This window comes from Chrysemys picta, chromosome 25 (genome assembly GCF_011386835.1).
Source record: "Chrysemys picta bellii isolate R12L10 chromosome 25, ASM1138683v2, whole genome shotgun sequence".
Classification (NCBI taxonomy): Eukaryota; Metazoa; Chordata; order Testudines; family Emydidae; genus Chrysemys; species Chrysemys picta.
In genome coordinates this window covers 1,201,041-1,222,866 of record NC_088815.1, presented here as the reverse complement: position 1 = coordinate 1,222,866, position 21,826 = coordinate 1,201,041, and the positions used below count along the sequence as shown (strand labels likewise).

At 49.5% G+C, this 21,826-nt stretch overlaps 1 protein-coding gene across 6 annotated transcripts in view; it reads left to right on the top strand.

Moving 5' to 3' along the window:
* Positions 1 to 21,826, top strand: part of LOC101938807 (excitatory amino acid transporter 4-like) — a 116,259-nt gene that overhangs the window by 20,925 nt on the left and 73,508 nt on the right. For all 6 annotated transcript variants that reach the window (XM_005312930.4, XM_042847685.2, XM_042847686.2 and 3 more), the window contains exon 2: positions 13,666 to 13,841. The gene's annotated coding sequence lies outside the window, so the exon portion shown is untranslated. The remainder of the gene's footprint in view (positions 1 to 13,665; positions 13,842 to 21,826) is intronic.

Below are 21,826 nucleotides of genomic sequence, written 5' to 3'. Positions count from 1 at the left end.
TTCAATTATAACTTAGATCTTACCCAAAATACACACTTATAGCCAATTCTTATTAACTAAACTAAAATTTATTAAAAAAGAAAAGAGAGAGAGTGTTGGTTAAAAGATCAATATACATACCGACTTGAATTCAATTCTTGAGGTTCAGATACATAGCAGAGATGAGCTTGTAGTTTCCAAAAGTCCTTTTAGATATAGTCCAGAGGTTATAGTCCAATGTCCATATTCAGGGTGGCTCCAGTCAATGACGGGATCTCAATCCTTATGGCTTAAGGTTTCCCCCTCTTGAAACCCAAAGCAGATCTGAGATGCAGAAGGTTCGTGTCCCAGGGTTCTTATACATTTCCAGCTGCCTTTTGGCCTGAAAAAACAATAGGCTTAACTCTCCTTCTGCCAAACATCCTGGCAATTAGCACAGGGTAATCTATCCATTAAACAGTTCAGATACAGGTTACCACAACCTTCAAAGAGACATATAAACAATAATACTGTTTCACTCAAGTGTCTTCCTAAATGTTAATACTCCTTTTTTGATCTTTGAATCAAAGCTATAGCAATAGACAAGACTTGTTTGCTTACATCCCAAGACGTGAGCAAACACCTACCCTTCTACCTGTAACAATGCAGACTTGCATTTCAAAGCTCTGTTCATTTACATATCTTCCTAACTAGTCTCTAAAGTTCGGCCCTGGGTCAGGTCAGTCTGTGAGTTAATTAACTCTTTCTGGCCCTGTCATCTTTCAATGAGAGATTATATTACACTCATAATATCACACTGGGATAGTCTCTTTCTTCCCCTTTGGCACTATCAACAGTTTGATGTTGCCATCCACTCCCCCATGCCAGCCACCTTAGCAGTCCTTTCTGCTACTGTCCTGCAGAGTAATTCCCATTGCCTGCAGCAGCTGTCACCTCTCATTACCCAACAGCCAATTAACTGTGGCTGGACTTCACCAGCAAGCAGCTCTGACTGTGTCTGTATCCATGGATAACGGTTTGGCTTCTCATGCTGTGCCAGGTCAGGAACAAAGTCAAAATCATTGAGATCTGGCAGCTCACCAGAAAAATATGTGCTGGCCCTGGTACACTGCCCAAATTGAAAACCAGCATCTCCCACAAGAAGAGAAGGACTGCCAAAGTCTGGCTGTGGGTTAATGTTCCCCATGCCAAGGCCAGCAGACAATTGCAGGCACAAAAGGGAACAAACAAGCAGTCTTGGATTCAGTGATTTTATGGGATTGTTTGGTCTTTTCCACTGCTGATTGTACCCTATTTCCTGGGCACTTCTGTATAAGTCAGATCCCCCCCCCCCCCCCAACTGTGTCTGTGTCACCCATTTGGTCTGTCCTCAGTCTCTCCACAGCAGGACGATGAGGCCATCCGACCTAGAGCACACAGTAGAGGTGCTGCTCTGTGTGGAGGCCTTCTGGGTGTTCTCCCCGCCCAGGCACTGTGGGATAGCTGCCTGGGTTTGCCCAGTTGACACTGATACACTCAGGCAATGTGGTAGCTGCACAAACATTGCTTTGTGGTTCACACATGGCCAGGTGGTGAACAAAGCTGCTATGTGGCCATAACTCTATTGTGTTTGTTGTTACTGGTGAGATGAGCGTGTTACGAGCTGGCTTTCCTGGTAGCGTAAATCAGACCTCAGGACATGGCCAAACCCAGAACCTTTGATCCAAATGAAATCCCAAACCTTGGTGGGTTGGATACGATGGAGCCTGGATCTTTCTTGGCAAATCTGGGGCTTCAGGGACAGTTTCCCGAGTAGGGGGTTTCCCTGCCCAGCCCCTCTTATGGAAGATGACAAACTAGCTTCTGATCTGTTGTACCCCAAATGCCTAGACTCCAGATTCTAGTCACTCTGGTCCTGTTGGGGCAGAGGAGGACACGCTGAGCCCAGGCTTGCCCATGAGGCTCTAAACAGTCACATGGACTTAGAGCAGCTCTGAATGGTGATGGCTGTGTGCTGTCAAGAGAAGCAGCTCAAACTGGCTCCTAGCTCATTAGAGAAACTGAGCCAAAGGGGAGGTCTGTTCGCAGCACTAGTGCTATCAGGCCACCTCCGCTGTGAGCTCTCTGATCTACATTCAGTGATTGCTCCTGACCTAGAAGAAGTTAGAAGCAACCCCATAGGAAACTCACAGCTCATGCCCTGGAGCTCTCGGGACACCAGTAGGCAGCCATGCTAGGGAGCCAGGTGTGTGTCAGACTCAGAATCTGCCCAGCCAGCTGGAAAATTGCACTGCTTTTCTCAGAGTGAGCTTGCATTGGGCTGGAAGTGCTTAGGAAGGGGACCTTGAGAACAGCCCAGGCGCTGCCCCAGCCCTGTAAATTGTCACATGTGCCCACTGACTCTCACTCCCAACCATGCGGCCTGTCTCTCTTTGGCATAGACTGACACAGAGAAAGGAGTCCTCTGCTAACAGCGCTAACTTCCCCTCCACCGTCCCCATCCCTCCAGTGACTCACCAGGGTGAGCAGGGGTGTACAGGCTCCATAGCTCATTCGGTCCGTGCCCTTTCTATTGAGGTGTTTGTGAGTTGACATCTGTCCCACTAGGAACTGGACTGAGACCCACTCACTCATTTCAAATTGGTCCCCAAAGAACTCCCCGATGGCAGCAGTGATCCCGAACATGGGGTGGATTGGAGCTGGATTCTGTGTCTTCATTCCAGACCAATGAGCTCACACCCCATCCCTGAGAACAGAGCAGCCAAGTGACAGCGAAGAAGATGTTAATGTGGAAGCAGCCACCACGGCAAGGCATGGAGGAGCAGCCATGTCAGGTGGAGCTGCCCAGCCGCAGTGTGTGGAAGGCTGCCAAGTTACATTTAAATTGGCTGTTCAAAACGTGCATGAAGAGTTAAAGCTCTCCCAGCCTGTCTCATCCCCACTCAGCCCTTGGATGGTTATGGGGGTGAATCCCGGGGCATGCAGGGTACACAAACTGCAATGGGTAAACACCAGGATGATGCTAATGTCTTGAATTCCAGGTTTCAGACATGGAGACTCCCCCAGCACTTAGGCTCAGGGCAGGACTGGGTCTGAGACTTCTCATATTCCTAGTGTCCCATCTCCAGCCCACTGACTCCTGCCAAGATGGAAGAGCTAATCGAAGAGGGCACAGATGCATGGCATGGAGTGGGGCTGATTCTTGGGGATGCATGAGGAAAGGGGAGCAGATCTGTGGTTTGGTACATGTGCCATGGAAATCCCAGTTGTGTTGAGACCAGGTGGCTAATGAGACTTCGAGTGTGAAAAACCTAGCCCAGATGGATGAACCTGTCACCACTGACCCTTCCTTGTCTCTTCAAATGCACCCACCTTTCAGGTCTCTGGCCTCAAGCCAGCACTTGTCTGGGGGTGGGATCACGCAGTTCTTCCCCGCTGCTAACCATGATTTCATCAGCAGGCCTAGGCTCAGCCCTTGTATTTCAGTTCCTCTGGAGCAATGACAGTGGTAGGCAATGACCAGACAGCCTCCTTAAAGCAGAATATTGTTTTACTTAGAATCAAAGTATTTCAGAGAGAACAGATCTTAATACAGTGACCAGCCTATCCATATGCCTGTCTGTCCCTGAGAAAAGAACAGGAGTACTTGTGGCACCTTAGAGACTAACGAATTTATTAGAGCATAAGCTTTCGTGGACTACAGCCCACTTCTTCGGATGCATATAGAGTGAAACATATATTGAGGAGCTATATATACACACATACAGAGAGCATGAACAGGTGGGAGTTGTCTTACCAACTCTGAGAGGCCAATTAAGTAAGAGAAAAAAACTTTTGAAGTGATAATCAAGATAGCCCAGTACAGACAGTTTGATAAGAAGTGTGAGAATACTTACAAGGGGAGATAGATTCAATGTTTGTAATGGCTCAGCCATTCCCAGTCCTTATTCAATCCTGAGTTGATTGTATCTAGTTTGCATATCAATTCCAGCTCAGCAGTCTCTCCTTGGAGTCTGTTTTTGAAGTTTTTCTGTTGTTTTTTTCTCTTACTTAATTGGCCTCTCAGAGTTGGTAAGACAACTCCCAGCTGTTCATGCTCTCTGTATGTGTGTATATATATCTCCTCAATATTTATTCCACTCTATATGCATCCGAAGAAGTGGGCTGTAGTCCACGAAAGCTTATGCTCTAATAAATTCGTTAGTCTCTAAGGTGCCACAAGTACTCCTGTTCTTTTTGCGGATACAGACTAACACGGCTGCTACTCTGAAATCTGTCCCTGAGGTTTCTCATTCCCTGGTTGCTGGGGAGGCCCCAGCTGCTGTCAGATGCTCCTGCAAACTGTCTCATCTCCATATCTCAGGCCTGGTCCACACTAACCCCCCATTTCGAACTAAGATACGCAACTTCAGCTACGTGAATAACGTAGCTGAAGTCGAAGTACCTTAGTTCAAACTTACCGCAGGTCCAGATGCGGCAGGCAGGCTCCCCCGTTGATGCCGCTTACTTCTCTCGCCGAGCAGGAGTACTGGCGTCGACGGCGAGCACTTCCGGGATCGATCCCAGAAGATCGATTGCTTACTGCCGGACCCGGAGGTAAGTATAGACCTACCCTCAGTCTATTCTACAAGGAACAGCTCACTCACACTCCACCCCAAGAGTCCTTTTAGCTGGTTAGTGTCCCTTTGATCTCTAGGTTCCCAGCCTTGGCAAACAGCTGTATGACTACTGGCTGGAGCCTTGGAATAGCATCTTCATTACTAATAGTATCAAGGGGTAGCCGTGTTAGTCTGTATCCACAAAAACAACAACGGAGTCCGGTGGCACCTTAAAGACTAACATTTATTTATAAGCTTTCGTGGGTAAAAAAACATCCGAAGAAGTGTTTTTTTACCCACGAAAGCTTATGCCCAAATAAATCTGTTAGTCTTTAAGGTGCCACCGGACTCCTTGTTGTTTTCATGGCTAATAGCTCCACCATTGTCTTGGAATTGCCCCCAAGTGTGTGTTGAGAGGTGCTTATCTAGGGGCACTGTATTGCTTTTCTGCTCCGTTTTTCCTACTGGCAAGACAAATTCATTTAGGAAAGTCTAATAGCCAAATACAGCTATGCAGTAATCTCTCTGATCAAGTCATATACGATATCCATACAGTAACACTGCACTTCTGTTTATCCAAATGGCCTGCGAGACATCCAAAACTTTTGGCTAACTGGTTATTTGGATAAAGGAAGTGCTATTTTAAGAACATAAGAATGGCCATTCTTGGGCAGACCAAAGAGCCATCTAACCCAATATCCTGTCTTCTGACAGTGGCCAGTTCCAGATGCTTGAGAGGGAATGAACAAAACAGGGCAATTATTGAGTGATCCATTGCCCTGTTGTCCAGTCAAAGCACCTGACAGTCAGAGGTTTAGGAACACCCAAAGCATGGGGTTGTGCCCCGACCATCTTGGCTAATAGCCATTGATGGACATATCCTTCACGACCATATATAGTTCTTTTTTAACCCAGTTATACTTTTGGCCTTCACAACATCCACTGGCAATGAGTTCCACAGGCAGACTGTGCATTGTGTGGAGAAGTACTTCCTTATGTTTGTTTGTTTTAAACCTGCTGCCTATTAATTTCATTGGGTGACCCCTGGTTCTTGTGGTATGTGAAGGGGTAAACAACACTTCTGAATTCTGCTTCCAGTTTTCTCCAAATGTGTTTCTTTGTGGCTTGATTTTTTTCAATATCAAGAGAGCTCATATTGGCCACCAGTGCCTGTGTGATATTCACCATTGCTACAACAGGAAGCTTTGAAAACAAATCAGTGCCGATATAATTGAATAGCCTATCATATGCTATTGTCATCACCTCAATAATAGTTGTGCTTTTCTGTTGGTCTTGTGTAGGCTCGATAACAATGTCTCTGCTGTTACTAGCTCCCTTGGTCTAACAGTTAATAGCTTGCTGTCCATCTCTTCTGCTCTATTCTGTACATTCCTATCTGACCTATCTACTGCTTGACACAATGGCTCTCAGGACTTGGTCTCTTTCACATATTTGGATACTTTGTCACAAAGTATATGGACTTTTTCATACACTGTAGTGGATGATGCTCTTATTCTCCTTATTGATTTGCATGATTCATGGCCATTTCTTCATTACAGCTAGAACGTTCTGCTTGTTTTTTAAGCTGTTGCCATGTTTTCTTGTGTGTGAAGATCTTTCTACAATTTAGGTGATAAAATATGTTAGGTACTTCATTGGTGTTTTTATATTGCATAATGGCAGCACATTTTTTGATCTCTGTGGCTCTTAGAAGATTCTTCCATGATTCTAGGTCTCTTGGTTTGGTCAGGTCTGTGTAAGGAGCCTCCACATCACATATCACACGTGTTTTTAGACCTTTGCTCTGTTTGTGGATGCTTTTTGGGAACCTTTGAATTGGTTTATATTGTTCATTCAGGAATCACAACTGCATCCCAGTCAAATCTGAAGCAAATGGAGGAAAAAAATAAATCTTATTGTACACAACAACCACCTAAAAGTTGATTTGAAGTGGAAAATAATTGTTAATGTCTGCAGAATCAAAATATTTTTTCACGTGAAGCATGACCCCCCCCATTCTTGGTTGTCATGGCAACAGTTATGCAAATGAGGCTGTTTAATTTAATTAAAATGTCACTATTTTAATGAGAAAGAAATTACCTAAAACTGGGTGAAGATTTTTAGTCAAAGTATGGTCCATACCCATTTTTGACCCATTACCTACCTTCAGATGTACGGTTTCCATAGAAACAGGCCTAACTCCACCGTTGAGCTACAATGCAGAAAGGTCCACCACATATTTCTGTAATGTGTATGCATGGACCTTTCAAAAAAAGATGCGAATTTGCCCACCCATATGATACCAAAAAGTTGTCTGGCTGATGGTCTGTCTCTCTCTTCTCCACCCCCCTCCAGAAATTCTATCCTGGACCTCTGAGAAACCTTCCTGGCACCTGTTTTGCCAAAACTGATACATTTCCTGGAAAAGTTTCAGACATCAGCATTTTTCAACAACAAAACATTCACTGAAAAATTCCCAGTCAACTCCCCTGTTGAGTGCCTTCCACATGAGTCCCAAGGTCTTGAATTTGACATAGTGTCCTATGGGGCGCCAGCCTGGAGATCAGATCTGATGTGTTCACGATACCTTGTGTTGCTGAGGAGACACACTGCCACATTCTACACTAAGTGGAGTTTCCTGAGGGCTTGTGGTTGCAGTCCAAGTACGTGGGTTTGCTGTAGCCCAGATGGGAAGTGACAAAAGCAGTCCTGCTATTCACTGTGGGAAGGCACCGCACAGCTGGCACCCAGTGAACTGCAGAATCCAAGCCTGCTATTATCACTAGCAGCTTGGATTAAGGCTAGGTCTACATTGGGGGAGGGGGGAAATCGATTTAAGATACGCAAATTCAGCTATGCGAATAGCGTAGCTGAATTTGACGTATCTGAGCTGACTTACCCTGCTGTGAGGACGGCGGCAAATCGACTGCCGTGGCTCCCCTGTTGATGGCGCTTAGTCCTACCTGCGCTGGTGGAGTACGCGCGTCGATTCGGGGATCGATTGTCGTGTCCCGATGAGACATGATAATTCGATCCCTGAGAGATTGATTTCTACCTGCCAATCCAGGTGAGTAGTGAAGACAAGCCCTCAGTTTAAAGAAACCAGGCACCTATTTTGTAACTTGAAGGTGTCTTTTATTTTTATAATATAAATGGAGATATCTTATCTCCTAGAACTGGAAGGAACCTTGAAAAGTCATTGAGTCCAGCCCCCTGCCTTCACTAGCAGGACCAAGTACTGATTTTGCCCCAGATTCCTAAGTGGCCCCCCTCAAGGATTGAACTCACAACCCTAGTTTAGCAGCCTAATGCTCAAACTACTGAGCTATCCGTCCCCCCCAAGGTCTTGAGATAGATCCAGGCACAAGCCTCAGTAATATCTGAGTCTGAGTATCACAGGGCAAGGCTGGTGCGAGAAAAGACGCTGTAAGTGAAATTTGTCAGACGTCGGTCACTCTCGGCAGGTGGGAGACAGACACCGTCCAGTATTTTTAGTGTGAAGAGGGGAAATAGAGCAGTTTGTAAAGGGCTAAACTGAGATTGAAATTTAACTTGAGCCATGGGTAGTGGCAAAAGACAATTATCCTACGTTAGTTAAATGTTAATTACTAATAATAGTCATATCCAATCTAGTAGACACTGTCAGGTACTGCGTAGTGTACATGTCCCCTCTGCCCCCTGCTGGATAGAGTCAGAACTGCTCTACTGATTCAGACTAACAGGGCTACCCCTCTGATACTTAACTGTTCTACTGTGAGTCATGGGACCTATGAGGCATAACAGCTACAGAAGATCAGTTAGGTCCCCTCATGAGGGTTTTTTGCTTTCGCCTTCCTGGCTTCTGAATTATTTATTCCCAGGCCAGCTGCTGAAGCAAGGAGTCAGCCCTGTGGACTAGACAAGTGGCTCTCAACCTTTCCAGATTACTGTGCCCCTTTCAGGAGTCTGATTTGTCTTGCATACCCCAAGTTTCACCTCATTTAAAAATTACTTGCTTACAAAATCAGACATAAACATTCAAAAGTGTCACAGCCACTGTTACTGAACAATTGTTTATTTTGTCAGTTACCATATATAATTATAACATAAGTCAATTGGAATATAAATCTTGTACTTACATGTCAGTGTATAGTATACAGAGCAGTATAAACAAGTCATTGTCTGATATTTTAGTTGGCACTGACTTCGCTGGTGCTTTTTATGTCGCCTGTTGTAAAACTAGGCCAATCTCTAGATGAGTTGATGTACCCCCTGGAAGAGCTCTGCGTACCCCCAGGGGTATGTGTACCCCTGGTTGAGAACCACTGGGCTAGAGCACTGATTGCAGCAGAGGTAACAGAGAAAAGAAACAAACTGCTATGCAAAAGGTGACCTCGCAGCCCCTGGACTGCTTGTCTGGTCTCCTTTCTACTAAGTTTCTGTGGGGTTTTTTTTTCCCCCTCACATTTTCCCCTGCTGCCCTCAGGGGGTGGGTGTGCAGGCTCCTCTAAGAGCCAAGGAGTGGGCTAGTTGGCTCCTGGCACACTCTTCCTGTCGCCTGCACTCTCGTCCCTCAGCAAGAAAGATTGCTCAGTCCCATCCACATATCTCGACACATGCTCAGGAAGCGCAATACAGACTGAAAGTTGGGCTGCCCTGCTTTGCACCAAGAGTGTATGTTTTCTGGGCACCTGGTCCGTTTCAGATATCCTGTGAAAGCAGCGTCAGCCACCACAGGCTAGCTGTCCAGCCTGGTTACACAGCGCTGGAGAGCACCCTGGCCAGGTTGCAGGCTGCTCGATCGCATGGCACTTTTTTGGTTTGATGTCAGATCTTGCTGCTTTTGCTCAGTGAGGGGAACTGGCAGCATGGAGGGGAAACTCCTCCCTTCTAGCCACTCACCACAGGTAGAGCAATTCATTCAGGAACAGGCCTTAGGAGAGAAAAGGAAACTGGAGGGTTTACAAAAGTGCAGCCAGGCCTTTCAGGTCTCAATCCCACCTCTACTCTGCAGCATCCATCTAGGCCCTAGGCAGCTCTCCCAGGTACTGAGATACCAGCAGAAGCCTGGTGGCAATTTAGGTTCTGCTGTGTCCATTCTTCGTTCATCAACAAGTCCAGGAATTTCATAGAGTTTAAGACCAGAAGGGACTGTTAGATCAAGTCTGACCTGTAAAACACAGGCCAGTACATTTCATCCAGACATCACATATTGTGGCCAGTGGTTTTAGTAAAACAAAACATCTCAGTCCGGAGACTGATGTGTCACCATTGCCCAAGTGTCTAGGTGAGACATGCCCACATGATCCCAGCAGGTGTCAGTGTCCCAAGCTGCAGAGAATGGCCTGGGGTTTTTTGCCTATGTGACCTGGGGGAGAATTCCTTCCCTACTTCATGAGTGGCAGTCAGTCTGACCCTGAGCATGTGAGCAAGATAGACAAGCCCAGCACCTAGAGAGAAGTTTCTTTGTACCACCTGAGAGCCAGGCACCACCCCATCCAGTCTCTTGTCTCCAGCTGATGCTTCAGAGGAAGGTGAAAAAAAAGCCTGGAATACATCTGGCCAGTTGTGCCCTGGGGTATTCCTGAAGCATGAGATTTGATTATAGTCAGTGTCATAATGCGGAGCTGCAAGTGTTGGGAGCAGATTGTAAACAGCTGTAAAGCTCTTTTGTTCCTAACAGCCTCCAGGAACTTTAGCTCTATGGCAGCAAGTGTGGACAATGGGATGACTCCTGAGCTTCCAGAGAGCCTTGTAAATGTAAGCGGGGGAATGGTCACGCTATTGTGGGGAACTTTCCAGGCTTCTGCACTACCCCAGTGAAGGGGGCTAGCAAAAGGATCTGAGTCCTCGCTCCCACTTCTTTTACTCGAGGCCTCCCTGCCCTTGAGGACTCCCCTTCCACTCTCCTGTCTGGCAGAGTCCTCATAAACCCCGACAAGGCAGGGCCCAGGATTCCTGGGGGCTCGACCCCCAACCCTACTGTGGTCACCCAGGACAGGGGCTAGGGTGTCCCCACTCCGGGGTACTCTCATTGCACTGGGCACCTCCCTGACTCACTGATCATTTCATACAATTTAAAGCAAATACAAGTTGTTTAATTAACAATTAATTTAAAAAAAGAATAAGAAAAAATGGGAAAGGTTAAAGGAAAACACATCACCCTGCTCTGTGGCTGGGAACATCACAAACAGTGTCTCTGGAACATCAGGGCAGTTCACAGTCTGTTCCTTGTAGGTCCCAGGCTCCTTCTCAGGTCCTGGCTGTGCTGCAGAGACGCTGCGGGTTGGACACTTGCTCGGGCGGTGGCCACACGCTCTCAGGCTCTAAGTGGCAGGACCCTTTTTCCCAGCGTTGCCCCCACCCTGACAGGGTTACGATCCCCCTCCAAGTCTGGCCTGCAGAGCCTCTTGGCTGAGGTGTCTCCCTGCACTGGGCCCACTGCCCAGGGTCCCCCTCACTCTCCCCAGCTGCTCACCGCACCCAGCCCCGGACTGCTCCAGCCCCAGCTCCGGTTCCGGCTCCACTCGGCCTCAGCATGGCTGCAGCTGCTGCTCCGCCTTCAGCTCCCTGGGCTGATTCTCTGGCCCCTCTGGTTGCTGCAGCTCTGCTCCCAGGACAAGTCGGCTCTGAGGCTGCTTCTGTGACTCTGCTCCCAGCTCTGACCTGCTTCCAGGGCTGCTTGTCTGCCCCCTCTGGCTCTGGTTGCTGCAGCTGTGCTCCCAGGGCAGGTCTGCTCTCTCTGGGCTGTGCTCTGGCTTTGGGGCTGCAGCTCTGCTCCCAGCAGCTCAGCTCGGGCCCCTGCTCTCTCCTTAGCTCGGCCCCACTCTGTCTGACCCAGGCCATTCCAGTTCACACAGAGGACGGGACCCCCCTGGCCTCCTACTCCCTGATTAGCTGCCCACCCTGTCAATCAGGCTGATCTGGAGCATTGGCCTCTCCCCATTGTTCTTGGGGACTGTCGGTCTCAGGCTCCTGATTTCCCATCGACCCTTCCCCTTTTAGTGCTGGGAGCTAGCAACCAAAACACCCCCACTGAATGTTAGTAAGGGGGCAACAGTCCCCTTACATTAAGGCACCAGGGAACAAAGCCTGGCTTCCTCACCTAGAGGAAAGTTAGGAAATTCAGAGATTAAGAGTGGGGCGGCAGTTCTGGGGAGCTCTTAGAGCTCGGAAATGTCCAGGGTTTTATACAGGTTATACGTATGTTCTGGCTGTTGCGCTGGGCCAGTAACATGATGGATGGCTCTGTAGCGAGATGGCTTTAAGAGTTATTCAGAGCTGAAGGACCTGGGCTTGCATCCAGTGTTGCAGTGTCCAGAAGAATTGCTCCCACCCAGAGGAGTAGATTGGTTGTGGTGTTGTCTGCCACTCCCTTGTGCCTGATTCAGGTGATGTTGGCAGCTCTGGGAGCTTGAGAGCCAGCAGCAGGTTTATTTTCATCATGTGAGACCAGATGCGTCTGTTGGGAGGCAATGTGAAGTGTAATTTGGGCGGCTTGTCTCGAGCAGGGAGCTGTGTCCGTGGCACAGGGAGAGAGGAAGAAGGGTGACAGAATCAGCCCTTCAGTACCTCCACCTCAAGAGCACAGAGAGATCAAAGGAGCTTTGTCAGTGAGACTCAGGCCTCTGAGCGGGCAGTGCTGGACAATTGCTCAGGCTTTCTGGAGGCATCCCAGGAGGTGTCTCTGAGGGGCTCTCCTCCTGCTCAGTGTTTACATGAAGCTGCAGGGGGCTGGGAGGTGTCTGCTGCTGGTCAGCTCAGCTTTCCTCCTTCCCATTGAGCACAGATTATAGTCTGAGTAACTCATGGAGATCAGATGGTCCTGGCTGGGTCTCAGCTTGTGTGAGGCAGAGTTGGTGCTTTCTGGCAGGCAAGTGGTGGGAGGCTAGGCCATGGGCATCCAGTGTTTTACCTCCTCCCAGCCAGACGAGTAAAATCGCCCACAGGAGTTCATCTCCCACCTAGGATGTGGGTTTGTAACTACTTAGCTGGGTGTTGAACCCAGAGCGTTAAGCACAAGCCCCTGAACTACAGGAGAACTCCACTGGCATTCAGGCTCTTATCTCCACTTGGGCCAGCTTCTAGAGGGACATGTGATCATGTGCACTCCTGCAGCACACTGCAGACATGGAGCTGCTGCTGCTGCTGACCTTCCAGCCCTGAAACTGGTGTCTGGGAGATACGGCTCTCCCTGTGCCCTGTCGCAGGAGCTGTGATTAGGGTGACCAGATGTCCCGATTTTATAGGGACAGTCCTGATATTTGGGCCTTTTTCTTATATAGGTTCCTATTACCCCCCACCTCCTGTCCTGATTTTTCACACTTGCTATCTGGTCACCCTAGCTGTGATTGGCTGAGAAGTGCTTTCTCTTGTTCCCTAAACTGTATGCTTGAGGTAGTGCTTTTATCTCTGTGTTTAGAGTGCCCAGCTGCCATGGGAAAGGGAGCTCTAGGAATCTGTGTTTAATAAAGCAGTGATGAAAGCTAACGGGAGCTGTGCCCATTTCCCTGAAGGCAGAGTTTGGCCTACAGCTAAAATGTATTGATGATATATTTCCTTTGCACAAAAATGGATGGCATCTGGCTAGTGACATAGCTGATACACACACTACTGTAGATCCCACACGTTAGGACAAGGGCAGAAAATTCACATTTACAGTCCTTGGGCTAAGCTGTGCAGGTGGATCTGGCCTTTGGAGGTCCTGTTTGCATAGATCAGGCTGATGAGAGAAGAAAATCTGGGATCCTGATCTAATAACTCTCCAACCGATCCGACTGGCTTTCTAAATGCAAGGCAGCCTACTAGAAAGCAGCAGAATGAAGAAATGGGGTGGTGGGATGGAAGGTGGTGCCTCCTGGGAATGCCTTGCACTGTTCTTTCCTTGGTGCCTTCACTGTCACTAACTCTTTTCTGCAGCTTGTGTGCGAAGGCAGAGGAACTCACTCCAGCATTGGCAGTGTTAATTGCAGTGTGGAATCCACGCAGCATCTTGGTGACAGGTGCCATGAGTCCCCAGCTCCCCCACAATCAGTTCAGATCCTTGCAGTCTCCTCCTCCATGCTCTCCCTCCCCCCAGCCCCCCCGTCATGTATCTTAGGAATAATACAGACATCCTTTCTCCTTTCAGAGGAGGCTGCTGAGAGTTCTGTGCTAGCGCTGGACCTTCCAAAGAAGAACATTTTGCCTTCTTCCTTTGTGCGGGAGGAACAAAGAAGAAAAGAATAAATGGACTTGCAATAACTCCCAAGAGCACAGGCGTGTTTTCAGACAAGAGTCCTGCTGTCCTTCTGACACCTGCTTCAGGTGAGTTGTTTTGCCCGTGAAAGCTGTGATGTCCCCACGTGCCAGGGGAAAGCTGCAGGGGCCTGGCAGACACCGTGGGGATGTGGGAATGCAGTAATAGAAGGCGAGGGTTTTTCCAGGTGTGTGAGGGAATTTCACTCTCAGTGTGCTTTGTAAAGGGGGGCTAACCTGAAGGGCGTGCCTGGGAAAGCACTCTGTCCTGGCCCTGTGGAGGGCTTATGTTACTGGGCTGTATTTTGTGGGGCTAGAGACTGGGGTGAAGCAGATTCCATTAGGGGGTGTCAGTCTGAGGTGGGAGATTATTTCTTTGTAGATGTCTGCCTTCAGGGAACTGGACTCAGACCCTGGATCAGGGCGGACCAATGTTCAGTCATTACAAAGTGGTCTGGATTGGAACCTAGCTCCCTGATCCATCCAGTTCACTTTGGGGTCTCTTCCCAGCTCTGCCACTGCCTCACTGAGTGACCTTGGGCAAGTCTCTTACCCTGTCTGTGCCCCAGCTTCCCTGCTTGTTGGGTAACCATTGCTACCCATGCCGTATGTGTCGGGGAAGGTCTAGGCAGGGATTGCTGTACAGTACTCTCTTAGAGGCAAACAGAAGAGGCAATTTTGTTTGGTGTGGAGAAGAAAACGCAAACAAAGGAAAGGAGGCATTTCCTAGACCTTCGCAGACAGGACACCCCTGCTGAGTAGGTTCATGCCCAGCTCAGAGCCAGTTGAGCTCCCCCATCATTGTACTTCAGAAAGGGGCTGCTCCAAACATCGCACAGCAGAGACGCTGCTCTTCCCAGTGAGCCTCAAACCTGGCCCCCGGAGCCCCTCAAGGCAAGAGTGGGTGGACAGTGGCTCAGGCACAGCCCAGCAGAGCCCCGCAGCCTCTTTCCTGAGACTCCCAAGAAGGGATGAGTTAGTGCCAAAGTGCAGGAACCATTTGCTGGTCACACCAGTGCCCAGGCAACTGATCAGAGCTCCGAGGGTAACTATCTAGCTAGGACAGTAGCCTTTGCCCCTTCTTTCCTTCTGCCCTCTCCCCGCGGTGCTGGAGAACTCTCCTCCCTTCTGCCCTCTGCCCGCGGTGCTGGAGCACTCCCCTCCTTCTGCCCTCTGCCCCCAATGCTGGAAAACTGCCCTCTCTGCTACCCGCAGTGCTGGAGAACTCTCCTCCCCTCTGCCCGTGGCACTGGAGAACTCCCCTCCCTTCTGCCCTCTGCCCGCGGTGCTGGAGAATGCCCTTCCTCTGCCCTCTGCCCCCAACACTGGAAAACTCCCCTCTCTGCTGCCCGCGGCGCTGGAGAACTCCCCTCCCTTCTTCCCTCTGCCCCCCAGCGCTGGAGAACTCCCCTCTGTTCTGCCCTCTGCCCCCGGTTCTGGAGATCTCCCATGTCCCCAGAGCAGTTAACTTCCCTGCCCAGGGAAGCAGCCAAAACACATTCTCTCTGTAACCCCCTGCTCCATGCTGGGGAGTATCTCCCTTTTCCCTTGTCAGTCATTATCTGCCTAATGTATGCTAACCCCACTAGTCTCCTGGGGTCCCGTGCTCCCCCTCTCGCATTCCTTTAGGGTGCCTCATTGCTGCTGCCTGGGAGGGGTTTCATGGCTGCCCCCACAGAATACGCTGGTTTTGTGTGGGACACAATAGCAGCGTTTTCTGGAGATGGGAGAATTGGTCTCAAATGTGCTGATTATTCCCAAGGTCTCTGGCTACTTCCTAGCTCCAGAGAAAGCCGAGGCAGAGGGAGTGGAGAGGAGAGGAGTCTGGGAAGGGCTGTGTTTCGCTGAGGTGGGTTCAGTGGACTCACTTGGCTCTGGGACCTGTTCCCAGGGCTGAGCTCTTTGGTGGCAAATGAGGCAGGGTGGTGCAGAGGGGGGTTCCTTCCAGCAGGCATGAGAGCACAGCTTTCCCTGCTAGCATCACACACATTAGATTAAAGAATTGCTGCTTCAGGATGCCGAGCTGTTTCTTTCATTGAATCCTACCCGCTCTGAATATCTTGAATGAGTTTTTGCAATCGGTGTTTCAAATTGGGCTGGCTTTGGCAAGTCTTGGGAAGAGGCTGTGTGGTCTGCTAATTCGAGTAATGCCCTGTCTACACTCAGGATTCTCCCCCTGTTGCTCTAGTTCAGGTGCACCCCTACTGGTGTGAGTAATAATGGGAGGGTGAGGGTACATTAGCCATCAGGCTTTTAACCATTGTATAGACCTGCTCAGAGCAGTGAGAGGTGGTCTGCTTTGCCCTAGTGCTCCCACCCCAGTACTAGAGCTCACCAGTGCTCAAGCATTGGTGGGAGAATTTGACAAAGTCTGGAGTGCCCACGCTGCCCAAAGCACTGGAAAGCCAGGATTCCTGGGTTCTGATTCTGGCATTACTGTCGACTCCCTGGCTGACCTTCCTCGAGATACTTCCTCTCTTGGTGCCTCCTTCCCCCCCTGGACAATGGAAATAATGATACTCACCAGCCCTTGGAAAGTGCTTTGAGATGTAAATGCAAAGTGTTGTCAATCAGCTCCGTATCGTAATCATTCCTGGTTTCGTTACAATGAGTGCAACAAGCCCTTCTCACTTTATTCCAGGGTGTCGGTGAGGGGAAAGTCTCTGGGCTTTCCTCTGGCCTATGACATGCCAAAAGATGCAATACAAGCACTTAGTTAAATATGTAACAGGTAGGGCAAAGCACTCAGCAATCCACTCTCGCTTTGTGTCCCTGCCTGGCAAGAACGATCAGCCGGGCCAGTTGTGTGTCTGTCCTTTGCTTCCATTTGGACAAGGCCATGGACAGGGATTTATTGGCTGAGGCTCCAAAGGTTTTTATTGATTGATTGAATTGCTGCCCCCTTTTTGCTCATGTTGCTTGGTAGCTGATCCCCTCTCTGCCTGGGACCTCTTTGTCCTTGTGCCACAGCCTTGCTTGGGACTTGGCACGTAAAGTATTGCTGCTATGGTTGGTATTGGTGATTGTGCAGCACAAAGCCTCCTCCAGCAAGTGCCTCACTGATGAGTTACACACATGGACAAATGGAGTGTGGCATTCAGTGAGTCACCCCAATGAGCTCATCACGGGGAGAAACTGATCCCTCACATTCAAACAGGATATCTGGTCACCTAGGGAAGGGGCATCATCTTTTAGCCAAACTGGTTCATCTATCAATTGAAACTCTGCTTCTTTCTCACCTTCTGCACCAATCCCCCTATCCTGGTGGCCTGGTCCCCATGACCATCTTCCCCAGGCAGAGAGGAGGGATCCTCACTGCACATTTATAGCTAGAAGCTGGACAGTGAATGTGGATTTGGGCAGCAGTGCACAAAACAGATTGCACAAGGTTTGGCTAAAATCTCTCTTCTTCGAGCCATGCCGAGCTCTGCTCAGAACCCATCTTTCTTTCTCTGTATTGTGACAGTGCAGAGAGTCCCCAGCGAGGATCACGGCTCCATTGTGCTGAGCACGGTACCAACACAGGAGAAGAGACAGTCCCCGCCCTGAAGAGACCGCTACAGGAAGCTCTGATAATCCCATTTTACAGATCAGAGACTAAGGCACAGGGGATTATCATTATGGCTAGTGATTTGCCCAAGGTAGTGCAGGAAGCCTAGCAGAGCTGCAAATTGAATCCAATTCTCCTAACTTGTAACCAGTGCCTTATCCTCAAAAGCATCCTTGTTTCTCCAGCAGTGACCCTCCCACCTTGCACTGTGTCAGCAATACCTGACTTGCTCTGCCAAGGCGTTTTAAAATGGAATGTCAAGTTCTGAGTTTGGATTGTGCAAACCCTGCTGACCATCTCCCTCAAGGAGCAGAGTGCACTGGGTCCCCAACAACTCTGCACCCCAGCCAGTGGAGAAACTTGCTTGGTCCTTTTTTAAAGAATCAGGTCCCTGTAAACTCACCTATGAAGATCCGGTTCCTGAGGTTAACACCAACTGCCCCAAAAGCTGCAGGATCTTACAAGGGGCTGCCCAGAGAGATTTTGTTTATTTATCTTTTACCATAGAACTCATAGAATGCACAAGCCTCTGTTGGCAGTGTAGGCCTCACTCAGAGATGTCCTTAGTCAGTCATGTGTTATAGCTGGAGTTATTTTGAGATGATGGGAAATAGGCCAGCTCAGTGAAACCCCAGTTTGTGAAATGGGTTACGTAACAGGCCAGGTCCCTTGCATCATCTGTAAAGCACTTGGCCCTTCAGACCCTTCCAGGCCTGTGAGTGTGTTCATGTATTTATAGTGTTATCCTTGGATCGTGGCTCAGCTCCCACCCCTGGTCTGTGGGGGACCCAGGCCACTCCAAAGCCTGCTCATTGCAACCAGAATTTTGGGTGAGAGAGGAATTGTTGGCCCCTCATGTACCCTGTTTCCCCGAAAATAAGACATCCTCCGAAAATAAGGCCTACTTACAGTTTTGCCTCTCGTTGTAATATAAGGCATCCCCCCGATAATAAGACCTCCCCGATAATAAGGCATCCACCGATAATAAGGCATTTTTCATTTCTGAAAAATAAGACATCCCCTGAAAATAAGACCTAGCGCATCTTTGGGAGCAAAAATTAATATAAGACACTGTCTTATTTTCGGGGAAACAGGGTAACAGCAGCTATGTTGGAGTCTTGCCAGGCATTTCAGTGCTTGCAAATGGACTTATTTCTGAGTCTTCACTGTCTTCTCCGGGAGTTTCTTGTGCTAGGGAGCCCTGTGCTGTTGTAGCTCCAGAACAGGCTCCTCTCCAGTGGGGCTGGCAGAACCTGGCACCATCTGAGGGGGTGTGAAACTTCTGAGATTTCCTTGCTGTACAGACAATTGGAAGTTGTGCCTCAATGTCATTATTGCTATTTTTTTCAAAAAGATCTACTCTCTGAATGAGCCTGGGGAAGTTCTGGGGCCTGTGTTACATGTGGGCTTGGGAGAGTTTGACAATTAATATGGATTGTTATTTTTTAAACGTTTTTCAATGTTTAACTAATTTTATTTGTACAGTGGCTTGAAATTAAGGAGGTGGGGTTGGGCTTAGGGCAGTGCTGACAGCGGGGCTGCAGGGGGTTCCCTGGTAGGGCAGGGGCCCAAGACACTTGGGCGCAAGGTGCAGAGGAGACTGCGGAGCAGAGTCCCCAGCCAGGGGCTTGTCCACAGGCGAAGCCATCCTGCTGCTGAACAGCTCCTGCCTGGGGGTGGCTTCCACGCCTCTGACTGGTGAGTGAACAGGGCCATGACAGCGGAGCTGCAAAGGACTGCATGCATGGCCACAGGGCCAGTGACACTGGCTCCCTGCAGTCGCAAGGGTGTAGGGAAGGTTGTAATCCTGGCAGGACAGAGCAGAGACCCTGCAGCTGTGGGCACGAGGAGGAGTCCCTGCGGTGGGGGAGGCCACTTGCTGCTGAATGGCTGCTGCCTGGGACAGAGCCATTCAGCAGTGTGGGGGCTCCTCCTTCTTCTCCCAATCCTGGCCCGGAATCTCTGCTCTGCACCATGTGCCTGCGGGGATCAGGTGTCACGGGCCCTGCAGCAGCAAAGGGAGCCCTCTGCATCTCCGCTGTCAGATTGAGGGAGCGGGTCTGTGACAATGGGGCTGCAGCTGTGGTGCCAGGGACATGGGATCCCTGCAGACCCAAGGTGTGGGGGGAGGCTGCACTCCTATTGACTGTTACTGAGTAATATTTTTTTCGTTGATTTCAGTATGTCAGCAGAAATAGATGTTTACTGACATCTGTCAGTTAAAATCCAATCCTGCCGAGCCTGCGTATGCAGGGGCGCAGACTAGATGATCGCAGTAGTCCCTTCTGGTCTTGGAAACTAGGAATCTATGCTGCTTCCCAGACCAACAGCAATCAACCAAAACCAAGCAATGCTTAGAACTCATGCTCCAAACTGAGAACTTGCATTCCGGTGGCCTCCCTCCTGGTTTTGCTTACAAAAATGGGTCTCTCCGTTCCAAAATCACTGAGTCTGGGAGTACTGCCATTATGTGGGAGCAGATTATCAGGAATAGCAGAGCCCAGTTTAGTATGCGTAGACAGGGGAGAGCATGTGCATTTTATCTACCCTCTGGGGGCATGGTATAAGCTCTCAAGACTATTTAATTGTATTTTTAAGGGGTATGACTGCAGCCCACCTCTCAAGTGAACCAGCTTTTGCAAGGGGTTCCACATTTTAACAGAATCCAGTTCTGTTCCACGGTCTGCAAAGGCAGGCAATATTCCACAGGTGAGGGAGAGGCTGCTCCCTCAAATACTCTGTAGACTAAGGGAAAGTGCAGAGCTGGGAATCAGGAGGCTGTGTGTTCAGGCCTCACCTCTACTGACTACTCTTTGTGTTTCCACACTCTTCCCTGCCCTTATTATTGACCAGAACCTCATAGCCTGGAGTAGAGTCCTCAAAGGGCTAAGTGGCCTAGTGCTTAGTGCACCCAGTTTTTTTTCTGCCAGACGAAAGGGGGGCAGAAACATCTGGCTCCTGCCCCTAGGCTGGAGGAACCACAGCCTCGGTCTGTTTTGGGGCCTTGGTGTCAACCAGCTGTGGTGGGGGGACCTGGAGCCTCTCTCTCCACCTGGTCCCAGGCCAGGTCCTATTGGGGAGCTGTACCAGCAGAGTCCTCTACAACAAAACTCCTAGTCTGCCACCCTGGGCCACTTCCTACTTGTTCTCGCCTTCAGTTTGAGGTGCAGTCCCCTGCAGTCCAAACAATCAGGAACTTCACAGAGTTCAAAACTGAGCCAGGGTCTCCAAAGGGTGTTGTGGAAGGCACTGCCAGGCGGCCTCCCCAGCCCTGGGGGCCCATCTCAGGCTCAACTTTCCATCTGGTTTTGTTCTAGGGAAGGGCTTATATTTCCTCCAGCCCATTTGCCTCCCCCTTAACCTGGGCTTCTGGGGTCTTTAAGCTGCTCCTCCAGCCAGAGTGTACTCTGCAGGCCTGGGAAGAGGGGGTTTGGCCCAGTATTGTCCTTGAACCCTTTAGGCCCAGTGCAGTGTGTTCCCCTTCACATACCCAACCTATCCTTCCCCACTTTACAAATAGATTCACACAGTTAACTGGACATTGTTACTGAAACGTGCCTGGGAACAGAACCCAGGTCTCCAGCAAGACCAGGCTAAGTTTCAGCTACTTGGCTGCTCTGCCTCTCCCATTGGGTATACCACATGTATGTCTAGTTAGTCTGGCTCTAACCACCGCACCACATTCTGCTCCCAGCCCCAGTGACAGAACCCAGGAGCACTGCTCTCCAGTATTTACTGCTGACTAGCAAATAGCTGTTTCACCCACTGTCAGAATGTGTTTCAGGTTCCCCTCCAGTGCCTGATCCTAAGGCAACAGGCCTGGGAAGCTGTTACCCATGTCACTGAAGTGATAGAGGTTTGTGCTGTAATCTGAAAACTCAGGCTTCACCCCCTTCTCATGACTAGGGGGCCTGTATGGTAGAACTGGGTTTTCCAGTTTTCTTTTTTTTTAAGTGGGTTTAATTCACACAGTGAGACAAACATTAGTTAGGATCTATCAGTTATGGGGTGACAGGGACAGGTGGGTTTGTAAATGGGATGCTCTCACCTGAAAGGCCCATTTGAGGCCTTTGGTCCAGGTTCTGAGTACTAGTGTTACATGCTGGCAGGTCTGAAGTGCAGCGTAGCCAGCAGCCCTCCTGTGACTGTGCAGTCTAGCCCAGGAGTTCAGGAAACCCCGTGGATGTGGTAGCACAAGCCAGGAGCAAGGCAGAACCACAGAGTGTGTCTGTGCCTGGCAACCTCAAAACCTCTGCTGCAGGGGGCACTACAATAATGGAGCCACCATTTTTTGAAATTGGTAGATGCCAAATTCTAGCTCCCCCTCCTCACCCCCCCCCCCCCCCCCCCCAGTAGAGAGGGCTCAGAGCCAGATAGAGAGAAATATCCTGGTCCTGAAGTCAGGTGTGTGAACATGCTGACTCACCCAAAGTTCCTTGTTCCAGTCAGGGGTGAAAGTAATATAAAAGACTTACCGGTATGGGGCTCTGGCTCCAGGTCCCTG